We start from the raw sequence: 11455 nt of genomic DNA on the forward strand, positions 1-11455 counted from the left end.
CAGCTCCTGGTGCAGTGGCGGGGGAATTCAGCTGCTAGGGATGAAAGGAGGAGATTCCTTCCTTACTTCACAAGGTCTCCAACCATGATGAGGAGAGGGAGCTGCTCCTTGTTATATGCTCCTGTTCCCCAGGCAGATCATCGCAGCTGAGAAGAGACATTTGCTGGGGAAAAGGAGTCCCCCATGGCCATGCCTTCAGAGTCCCTAGGCCTCCATCCTGGCAAGTGAGGGAAGCCTGAAACATGGGTTTCATTTTGCTTTCCAGATCTGCATCTCCAGATCCAGCATTAAGCTCTTTCTTCCTCCCACCAAGACATTGCAGTGCTGGAGAACTGCTGTGGCTGGCACAGGGGAGCCTTTCTCTCTCTTGCTTTTCATCAGACACCACTGGGAAAGCACCAAGGAAATCTCGACTTCTAAATTAGCTTTGTTTTTTTTTTTTTTTTTTTCAAGAGAGCATACCTAAGTCTGTCTATATCTAGGGTTTCTTTCTATAGTATAAGCACTTGTCAGGGTTCAGTTTCCAGCCCGTAGTACAGTGCCTAAACATGGGAGCTCATGGATGACAGTAATATTCTGTCATGCCTGTGTGTAGAGCCAACAAATCCAGCTGTGACTCTGAGGTCACATTATCAGATCTGTTCACATACCAGAATGGCTGAAGGGAGTTATTGAAATTGCCTGTGATAAACAAAACAAAACAACAAAAAATGCATTTGATGTTTTTAATTCTCCATCATTTTTTACCTGTTCTTCCTCTCATTCAAATTGGATGTCATCCAACCATGTAATAAAATCAGTCTTGTCTGTCTCAGATGTCCAGTTACAATCCCCTAGCATGATCAATAACTAGGGCAAATGAGCAAATTAAGAGAAGCTACGAATATTGTTGTTTACTTTTGGACAGCAAGTTATCAATAACACAATATTTAATTATAATTGAGATTCATGAGTGTATAATTATTAGACAAAGAACAGGTTTGGCATTTGTAAGGAACGTGAAGTTTAAAATCATCTGTTTTACCATGGGTATTAAAAATGTCTTTCTTCCCATATGTCTAAATTGGAAAAGATGTGAATTAAATTGAATTAATGCCTTAGAAGCAAGAAGTACAATGGAACTGGTTCCAAAGTTTGATATTCATGCTGTTTGTTTTACCTAAAACACTACCTTAATTATATAAGTACATAAATATATACCAATTCTAAAAATTACATGACATGTCATATAAAATGGAATAAGCCATTGGTGTTATGTGAATATATAGGCTTATTAAGTTCAGACCATGCTACTCTGTCTTTGAGTGTTACAAGTAAGCTCATGATAAAACTCTGTCATTTCAGAGGAAGAATTAGCTACCAAATTAATTCAAATATTATTTTGGGTTTTCTTCATAGGGAAAAATCTAACTTCAGTGGTATAGATCTTTGTTCACTCTTTCTTCAGATCTATTTTCTGAGGGATGGTTAAAAGCCCATAGAAAAATCACATAAAATGTTTTTCTATCACAAACAGTGGCTTCATCAAAATAGAAATTTGCCACAAGAAAAAGACTGCAATGAAGCTGTGCCTATGAAAAATGAAAAACAATGTCTGTTTCTTCTTGTGGCTGAACCAGTGCGATACAACCCAGGGTGTTCCTAAGCCTCTGCTGTGCACAGAGACCAAGCAAAAGCCTGACCAGGGAACAGTGCCGTCTGAAAGAACAAGAGGATGAGGGGACACAATTTTCAAAAGCTTTTTGGCAGCTGTAATGAACACAGAGATTAATGTTGACTCAGAACAAAACAAAATTTTCATTTCAGGCCAGTAAATCAAAGAGAAAAACTTTGTTCTTGGAATGCCAAGAGAGGATTTATTTTAATTCAAAAGTTTCACAATTTCTGAATCATAGTCAAGCAAAACTTTTGTTCCTTCCATTCATACATTCCCTTTTTCTTTGTAATTTCTGTAGAAAACAAATACAGAATGATCAGCATCTCCCGTACTATGGAAATCCCATGTATTTGTTCTAGTTCCTCAGTTAAATGAGTTTAATGACAGCACTTGAAGTACTCTTCTTAAAATGGAAGGTATGACAAATGTGAAAAGTTAACAGCTCATATTATTTTCTGTCTCAAGTCAGAGGAAGTTCTATTACAATGGTATGCACAAAATTCACATTCCCAAGGCTGATAATGCAAATTTGCTGTTGCCTCGCATCATAGTCAAGCTATGGAGCAGTTCAAAACTTACAAATAAGTTGAAAACAGGTTTTTTTCCCCCCATTTACCTGCTCATATCTAAAAGTACAGGCTTCCAGAACCTGCACACTAAGTTTTATACAATCCACAGAAAATAACAGATCGTCCTCTCAGGCAATTCATGTATAAGAGAGTGAAGGCAACTGGTTTTCTTGAATCTGTTTGAGTAGATAGAGAGGTCTCTGATGGGTTGGTTCTAAGAGACATGAAGAGGTCTTCCAGATGCTCTTCATGCAGCTATGCTGGATGGTTATGCTCAACCAAGTGAGTAGCCATGCACTACAAATGGAGTGTGTCCTAGAGGTAAGGCATGCTTGCCAGCAGCTGACCCCCTTCTAGCTCCAGCATGGGTATTTTAGTTTCCTTTACCTAGCTAGGGTGAGTATTATCAAGGTACTAAGCAGTTTTCAAATTACATCACTTTTAAAATGTCTGTGGGAGACTTTGGTACCACTTTCACACATATTGCTTTCATGCATCTAGAAGGCCAGAAGGGCTTTCACTGTCTGTACAGTAAAAGATGCTATTTAATCCACTGTGTTTTGCCTTGCACCGAGAAGAAAACTAAACCAAATCAAACCAAACCAAACCAGAGAAAGATTCTTTATGTCAGAAGAAAAAACAACTAATATAATCACAAATATATTACGGGAAATACAGATTCATCAGCCAATGATGAAGGTGCTACTTTTTCCTACACTCTAAATCTTTTAAAATCCTTCAGCTACCATGGTGAACACCATTAAATTTTCTATTTCAGAGTTTCAAGGGGTGACACCATGTCATCCTTTATTTTATTTTATTTTATTTTATTTTATTTTATTTTATTTTATTTTATTTTATTTTATTTTATTTTATTTTATTTTATTTTATTTTATTTTATTTTATTTTATTTTATTTTATTTTATTTTATTTTATTATTTATTTTATTTTATTTTATTTATTTATTTTTTTTTAGATGTAGAGTACTGTCCAGAGAAAATTCTAGCTCCATAGATCCTGTTCTGTGCCATTCACTAGGTGTATCAGACTGGTGGAGTGATTTACAGGTTATGCTTATGCTACTAACATGGCAGGGAATCAAACTCTGGCCTCAAGATTAAGGGGCACAAACTAACGTGCATCCATACTATTTAAGACATATTCCCTCCAGAGCAGGCTGGCTCCTTCTCTTGGGCCTTCAGGTGAGCCTATAGCCTTGACATATTGGTGTTATCCCATGTCCTTCATTTCAGAATGTCTGAGATCTGCTCTACTCTGAGTTTTATGCTGCAGGTCAGCAGAGCAATGGCTTTTGCATGAAATGTAGTTGTATGTGGCCATTGGCCTGCACAAAGCAAGAAAGCATGTGGTAGTCCCTGTAGGTGCAAAGCCTGCTCAGAGTACATCAAACCAATGCTGCTGTAGTCTTCTCCACGCTCCAGCCCTTGCATACACATACCCAGAACCTTTCCCAGGCACGTTGGTAGGAGGTAGCTAAAAGGAGCCACATCCATGGAGGAAGGAGGATTTCTGGCCCTCTCCTGTGCAGGGTGAAGATGTGTAGTATAGACGTCAGTGGTGTTTTAGACACTCCTAACCATCTACTTTCATTTCTCCTCCTGGAGGATTATTTTTGTGAGTGCTGGGAAGCCATTATCAGAGTGGGAATGACATATGAAAAAAATGCCATCCTGGATCCCATGTGCACAGCTGGGGAAGCTGGTACTTTGGAGCTTCTGTCTGAAGAGATATTTTTGAAATACCTTTTGCGATAAGGACATAAGCATTATGTTCTTTGCTTCTTATGCTGAAAACAAAGGTTGAGGGTTTTTTTGGGGTGGGGGTAGTGTTTTTAAAGACTGGGGTATACCCTGTGCCTGCCCAAACCCTGTACTGAACAACAGCTTGTGTAGGCTCCCTTGAAATCCTCATTGTGGAAAATTAGATTATTCTCATATCAGTGAGTTTCAGCTGCAGATTTCTATTTAGTTCATTAATTTGCCTTGAAGTTGGATGGAATCAGGAATATATTTTTCACTTTGATTGAGTGGTTAGGGTTTATACTTTCTTGCTTTCTTGTTACTCCTTTTAAAAATCTTTCAGCTGTGTTTTTGAAAATAAAGTGAGTGAATTTATCATATTTAGACATCAGCAAGCACCACATGGCAAAGACAGCTCCTCTGGAATCCTAACGGGCTCTCAAGAATTATCCTCTGTGATTATCTCCACGTCTGAAGGCCCATATGTCACAGGCTCTGGAAATGGCATCTGGTTATATCACACAAAGAGGTTTCTTCTATTTTGCAAGCAGCTCAACCCAAACTGGTGAACAAATCCTTGAATATATTGAAAGGAGTTGGATTCCTTTGAAGTGTGTTATTGAAACTGATGTATTCTGCGAGCTGAATGCCTGTTTTCCCTAAAGACAATCTAACTCTCTTATTGTTTCGTGTTGTGTCAAAAAGGACACGTGATAAATCAGATGAGTAGCTAAGCCAGTACACCAGGAAAATAATTATGAATGACCTTTTCTCTTCTAGTTACAAATGTTATCCAGAAAGGGTACAACCCTTTCAGGTCCAAGATAGACTGGAGTACATCTAATCTAACAAGGCAGAAATCTTTTAATGGGCACTGAACGCTACCTTAACAAACAATATCATAATTACATAAACAGTTACTATATTGATCTGAAATTTCACAGGTCAAGAGGATGGCCTGTCTTGGGAGACTGGGAATGGCAATGCTTTTTTTGCAAGCTCCTTCTTGACTCAGTTCAGGTGACTCCACAAATCTTACCTTAGAGGTCTTGTGGCACTGGTGGCTGCATGTGTGTTGTCTGCCAGGTCTGTGCTCTGATCTATGGTCCTGCCTAAGTTTATCATCATAGGAAACTGGGGTGATCTAATCACAAAACTCAAGGAATATAAAAATTATATAAAAATTCCCTCTAACTTTCATTATGAAATACCTCATTTCCTTAGAGAGGAAAGCAGCACATGCAGTGTTTCCTTCTTCTCCTCCTATATGTAAAGTTTTTTTTTTTTTTTTTTGTTTTTTTTTTTTTTTTTTTTTTAACATTTCCAGTGGCTGTGGCAGTTAGTTACATCACTAAGACCTTAAATGTTGGCCTCTGTAGAAGCATGTTCGCTATTTGGTAGATGAAAGTGATCAGAAGAGTGGGTCTGACCTCTTATGCTCAGGTAAGTTAAGAGAAACTCTGACGAGTTTTATGGACCTCTTGCTGTGTAGAAACAGTGCAAGGATGCAAATGTCCTATGTGTGTATTTAAACTTGGACAGAATACAATGTCACAAAGCTCAGTCAAAAACAAATAGTGCTTTGTGAAAACATGCCAGAGGGGCACTGGAAAGAAAACTGTCACAGTATTAATTTACAGCACAGCTCCTTTCTTTGGTGGCTCTCTGCAGTTGAGGCTGAAGACCACACTCATCAGACCTGTATTGCCATATTTTCTATTTTTTGTTGTCGAGGTAAATTTGGTGATCTCAGGACTTCTAGAAGGAAACATCAGGTACTTGTGCCTGCCCATCTCTGATGCTGATCCTACGCTTGCTTCCCTGTTGTGAATCCAGAGCTGTCCTGTCCCTGTGGCCATCCCCAGCCTGGCCGTGCTGATCACCTCCGGGTGAGGTGGGACAAGACCACCCAGAGGAGGTCCCTGCTCCAGGCTGCCCCGCTGCCCTATGGCTGCCTGCCTTAGCTTTGAGCCCCAGTATTTAGAGGTAGTTGAACCCAAGTGAAACTGTGTTGAAACATTAAGCACAAGAGAACTGAACTGGGTAAATATGAAGTCTGCACATTGGTCTTAAGACATATAGTATCTCCATCAGGCAACAGCTAAGGGGTTTTACAATGAATGTACAGTCCCAGTAGAGGTATTGTGAAATGAAGATCACTTTAGCATTTAAAATGGTGTGTTCACAGGGAATGATATTTTTTCCACCACTCTTTCCTACTAGCAATATATTAATGTATATATACATACATACATATATATATATATATATATATATATATATACATACCTCCAAGGTGAAAATTTTTATTTTGCTCATCATTGTGAACATCTCACTGGCCTTTTAATCTGTAACCACATCTAGCAAAATGCTGGACTTAACAGTAATTTTCATTTTAATTAACATTAATCTGTATGATGTCTCTTACATTTTATGTTAGGCTTCTGTGACTCACTGGTACTGGTATGTGATCTACAGTTGCATAAATAGCCCATGCAATATATGGCTTGTCATCTCTAATACATTTTGATGCATTTTTCTGTGTTTTGCTATTTTGGGGATTATATCTAGTTTTACAGACAAATGGCCTAATTCTCAGTGCTTTGTCATTTATTTGTATTTCACGCTTTTTTTTTTTCTTTCTTTCTTCACAGATCTAAATTAAAGAAAGGAGAAAAACACCCTGAAGAAGCTCAGTGTCTCATAATAAAAGGCTGAACCAAGACCTCATAACTCACATTTCAATCAGTCACAAAGGGAAAGATTTAGAACATTCATTTAAAAATATTTGTCTTTTTTCTCTCTCGGTAATTTCCTAGCAATTTCTTACAGTCATGAGGAAATGCCTAATATATATATATTTGCTTCAGTGTACACAGATTTTTGTACAAAATTCTGAAGTCTGTCAATGTTTACTGACTGTATAGTACTGTCATAACTGGCCCAGCTCAGCATGTGTCCACCCTCTGAAAGGATCTGGCAAACTTCTAGCTTTGCACTGTGCTCACCTTTCAACATAAGGAGCTTACAGAATCTACTCACAAGTTATCTCAGAGAGGCCAGAAAAGAAGATTAAACAGCTTTCAAGCTTCAGGAAAGTGTCTGGTGTGGTGGGCTCAGGCTCAGGCCTGATATTTATGGATAATATTTGAACTGAAGTATTCAAAACAGCTATGTGGAATACACATGTTCAATATTAGTAAGTGTTTTATCTTTAGAGTTTAAACTGGGAACATTTTTTTATTTTATTTATTTATTTTTTTCCTTACTAGCAATTTAATATGGATCTTGAGATTACTTATGTATGTGTGTCTGGGTGCACTTTCAAGTATATATGGTATTTATACATGAGCATGTATGTTTGTACAAGAACTGTGATGTCCTCCTGTACAGCATGAAGGGCTAGCCCTTACATTTAATTTGCCCCTGAGAATAATGTGGTAGCTGTGTTTGATACTCTTAACATGCAAACTCTGTTCAATCATGTATTCCCCCTCTCTCCCAATTCCCAGTCCTGCTGTGAGGAAACAGCTAGTGTGCTGGGCTCCTGCACTGGCCATCCTCAGTCCTTATAACTCCCAGTTAACTGTTACTGGAATATAGTGTCCCTTCTATTGACTCTGGAGTCTGAATAAAAGTTGCTTAGATCTTGGCTGGGATAAAAAGTAGGATGTGCAGAGGAACGGCAGCCACTAGATGTGAAGTTTTGACAGGTATTGTGCTGGCTTCACTGGATGTTAGTTTGAAAATCCAGTACACTTTAAAATATCCATCTTCCATTTTCAAACTGCTTCTCAACAAAACTAATGAAAGTCTGCAAGTAAATTTCATGTTCATGTTGTAGCATGACAATAAGAGGTGAACACAGTGTTGTAATAATTGCTAATTCTGGTCTTGCCAAACTGAAAATATTGCTTTGAGGAAAAAAAAAAAAAAAAAAGCCAGTTCAATGTAGAAATGAAGAATTGAAGGCCTTTCAAATATTGCATTGCCCATCTCCTCAAGCCTGCATTCATCCAGTAGACAGCCAAAAAGTTCAGCTAGATGAAGGCTTAAAGAAATGCTAGTTGATGAAGGTGATCTGCAAGGGTCAAAAGCCCAGATAACATACCCTGAGCCATTCAAGCACTCTTGTATGTACAGCCTTTAAAAATGAATTCAAGAGCTTGGCTACCTTAGGGCCAAACTCGACAAGGAGGAGAGCTTCTGTTGGCATTTGTAGCAGCAATATGGAGATTATCAGTAGCGTGTTCTGCAGGATCATCACTACTCAATCTGTCAAGGGTCAAAACATGATATTCTACATTTTTAGGGACTCAATATTAAATCCAGAGAATGCGAGCAGAAAGCTGCTGTTTCACCCTCTTTATCACCAGGTTATTGCCATCAACTGTGAATACTTGCAGCTTCTTAGGAAGCTAAAATCCTGTAATGTGTTGGGTGGGGCTTAGCCTATTTAATGTCAGTCCTTTCTGCCTTCAGCTGAGATCACCTCTGCTGAGGGCTTCCCTTTCTGCTGTTTACTTTTTTCCTTCAGAAAGGCATGTCAGTGCCAGAGGGTCTCTAAAGCAGAATAGGTAGTGATTTATTCCTTGATTCCATGAAATTTTTCTTAATTCATAACAAATCAGCATTTTGATTAAGTCCAAAAATATATTTTAAAATATATATAAAATATAAAGACTCAAAACAACAGCATCAGAGCTATGACTAGTTCTAGTTATGACTAGAAATGGCTTGCTTTTGCAAATTCAGTAACACTGGGAAGGATGATTTAGTCTTATCTGTGTTCTCTTTCTTTTAAGCCGATTATGCATCATCTCTGGAGACGACTCATGAAAAATTTCAGCTGGGATTCTGTAACGTCAACAAAACCATACTTGAAAAATTGTTTCAGGGTAAGCTTCCCAGTTTCTAGAAAGCTTTCCACTTAAATATGGGTAGAAAAATAACTTTTTCAAAAGCATTATGGATTGGGCAAAACATTGAAATGTCCATTCAAGACTTCCAATATGTATGGCAAGACTAGGCAATCCAGATATCAAAATAAAATAATCATGACTACCATCAGTCATTCAAAACCTTTTGGTGGGTTATGGTAGGTTACTATTATTATTATTTTTTCCCCAACACACTCTTAATCTTTAGATTTCTACGCTGTTTTTATCTAAACCTTTCTCTGTTAGAACTTCTCATTGAATGACTTCTCAGGGAAACCGACAGCTCAGCAGTTGCGTTTCCTTACTCTTCCACCAAAATAAATCTGAACTAATGCCACAGAATTTGCTGAAATTGTTATATTTTTAGGAAGGAATGGGGATTCAAAATCCAGGTAGTCACTGTAGTATATGCTATACTGCTCTGTGATACACATTCCTTTGGCATGGATATATATGCGTCACTGCATGGTGCTCGTGATATGTTTTGAATATTGCAGCTGAAATGGAATGAATTATAATCGACACACTTGGGCTGGAGGTGCTGGCTTGCTTGCTTGCTTGCTATTTTTATTAATCAGTTTTTCACTGTTTTTTTCTCTTTCTAAGGAGAAGATTGATGCTTCTTTGGAAAAAAAAAAAACAAAACCAAAACATTATGAACCTGGCCCAGTCTTTTTGCCCTGAATTATGCATGGAATCACCATAATTGCAAGTATCAGTCAATGCCTACAGAAAAATGCAAGGCTAGGGAAGTAATGGCTTTAGGTAAATACACATTTAGTCATATGATGGCTATGATAACTGTGTGTGCATTTTGTATGCACAGTTGGTTGAATGTTGTTATGTTGGCTTTTACAGCTGAATTCAGTGCAGTGCTGTATAGCACAATAATTTTGTTTTTCTTCTAGGATTGTCCTAAAAGGAAACTGTCTCTTCTATTTTGGCCTGATGTTTTTAGACACATTTAATCTCAGAGAATCAGAGATAACCAGAACCTTAAGAAACTTCCCTTTAGTCTCCCCCTACCCCTCCACCCCTCCCTCCTAAATAGACTTACACGATTCCTGACAGATATTTACCCAGTTCTTCAAAATCTTCAGCAAGAGAATCATAGAATCACAGAATATCTCGAGTTGGAAGTGACCGATAAGAATCATCGAGTCCAACTCCTGGCACCACACGGGTCTACACAAAAATTCAGACCAAGTTCCACAACTTGTTAATATACCAATTGCCTCAAAGCCTTATTGGAGGCTTCCTGAATGCTGACTTACATGTATATTTATTCTGAAAACTAACAAACAAAAACATTTCACATATGTTTCTTATATTTATGTCAAGGAGCTGAAGGAAAAGATAATTGTTTCTTCACTGTAATAGCTTCTAGGGATTTCAGTTTAGCAACTCCCTTTTTGGACACCACATTTAGAAGCCTGATGTGAGGTATTCCTGGCTATGTTTAGCCTACTAATTGAGATGGAGGATGGAATTGATTGATAGAGGACTGTTCAGCACAAACAGCTCTCCATTGAGGGGTGCTACAGGTGCTTACTGCCTCTGATTTTTGAATTCAAAGCCTTCTGATATATGCTCATTAGAAGATTGCTAAAATGAAAGGAGTGCCTCTGCAGTGCTCCCTTTGTGCTGAAATTGCCAGCTGATTACAGATGGCTCTACCAGCAGATGAAATTTTAGTTTAGAGCAATGTGCTGGTGAGGGGGAACATGTTGGAGTTTGTCTGATCTCAGGGTGCGTTGTGGGAGCTCAGTGGGAGTGGAAAGGGCAGTGACAGGGTGGGAAGGTGGGCTTGGACAATAGCACTCTCAGGTGAGATGTGCTCTCGCTGGCTACGCTACAGCAACCTGGCAGAGCAGAGTCAAAACCAGTGCTAGGAAGTAGCTCTAGAACTGCAATAAAGGATCATTGAATACTTGTATAGGATGGGTAAAGGTGTACCCAGAGTGGGGGGAACAGATGTCAGTCACAGGGCAAAGAGCCAAGAAGGACAAAATGTAAGACATCAGTCCACAGGGTTCTGCCATTCATGAAATGGGATGTACAGCCATGCATGAAGCCTGTTCTCAGGAGAAATATATATTTAATGTATACTGTATACCACTTTGAGGCACTACTTGGTGTTTTTCATAGCTCCTGTGAATACAAATCAGATGAAGGACATTTATGGTCATACTTATTACTGAATATATGTGAGGATGGAGGTGGCATAATGTCAAACTTGATCTCTCCAGTCATTCAGATGACTTCTGCAAATCCCCCCTCAAGTGATTTGTTGCATGCTGTATGTCAAGTCACTCACAGAGGTGGGAACAGCAGCCTTGCCCTCAGATGTGTTTCTTTAATCATTGGAGTGTATATCTTCCCAGAGCAATGAGTTACCTCTTCATATATTTGTTGCTACATAGAATATTAATACTGTAACATGTCTGTCTCCTTAGGGAACTTGTATTTTATAGTAGCAGTTCAATACTGTTCACTATTTGGGGTTAAAGGAAATACAAGACTTGAAGA

At 38.5% G+C, this 11455-nt stretch overlaps 1 long non-coding RNA gene across 1 annotated transcript; it reads left to right on the forward strand.

Moving 5' to 3' along the window:
* The first annotated feature begins 8427 nt into the window (after positions 1–8427).
* On the forward strand, positions 8428–11039 carry LOC137850179 (uncharacterized). The gene is made up of 4 exons (XR_011092332.1): positions 8428–8563; positions 8792–8884; positions 9533–9691; positions 9835–11039. It is a non-coding gene; the product is annotated as an uncharacterized lncRNA (long non-coding RNA).
* Positions 11040–11455: the final 416 nt, after the last annotated feature.

This window comes from Anas acuta, chromosome 1 (assembly GCF_963932015.1).
Source record: "Anas acuta chromosome 1, bAnaAcu1.1, whole genome shotgun sequence".
NCBI classification, from domain to species: Eukaryota; Metazoa; Chordata; class Aves; order Anseriformes; family Anatidae; genus Anas; species Anas acuta.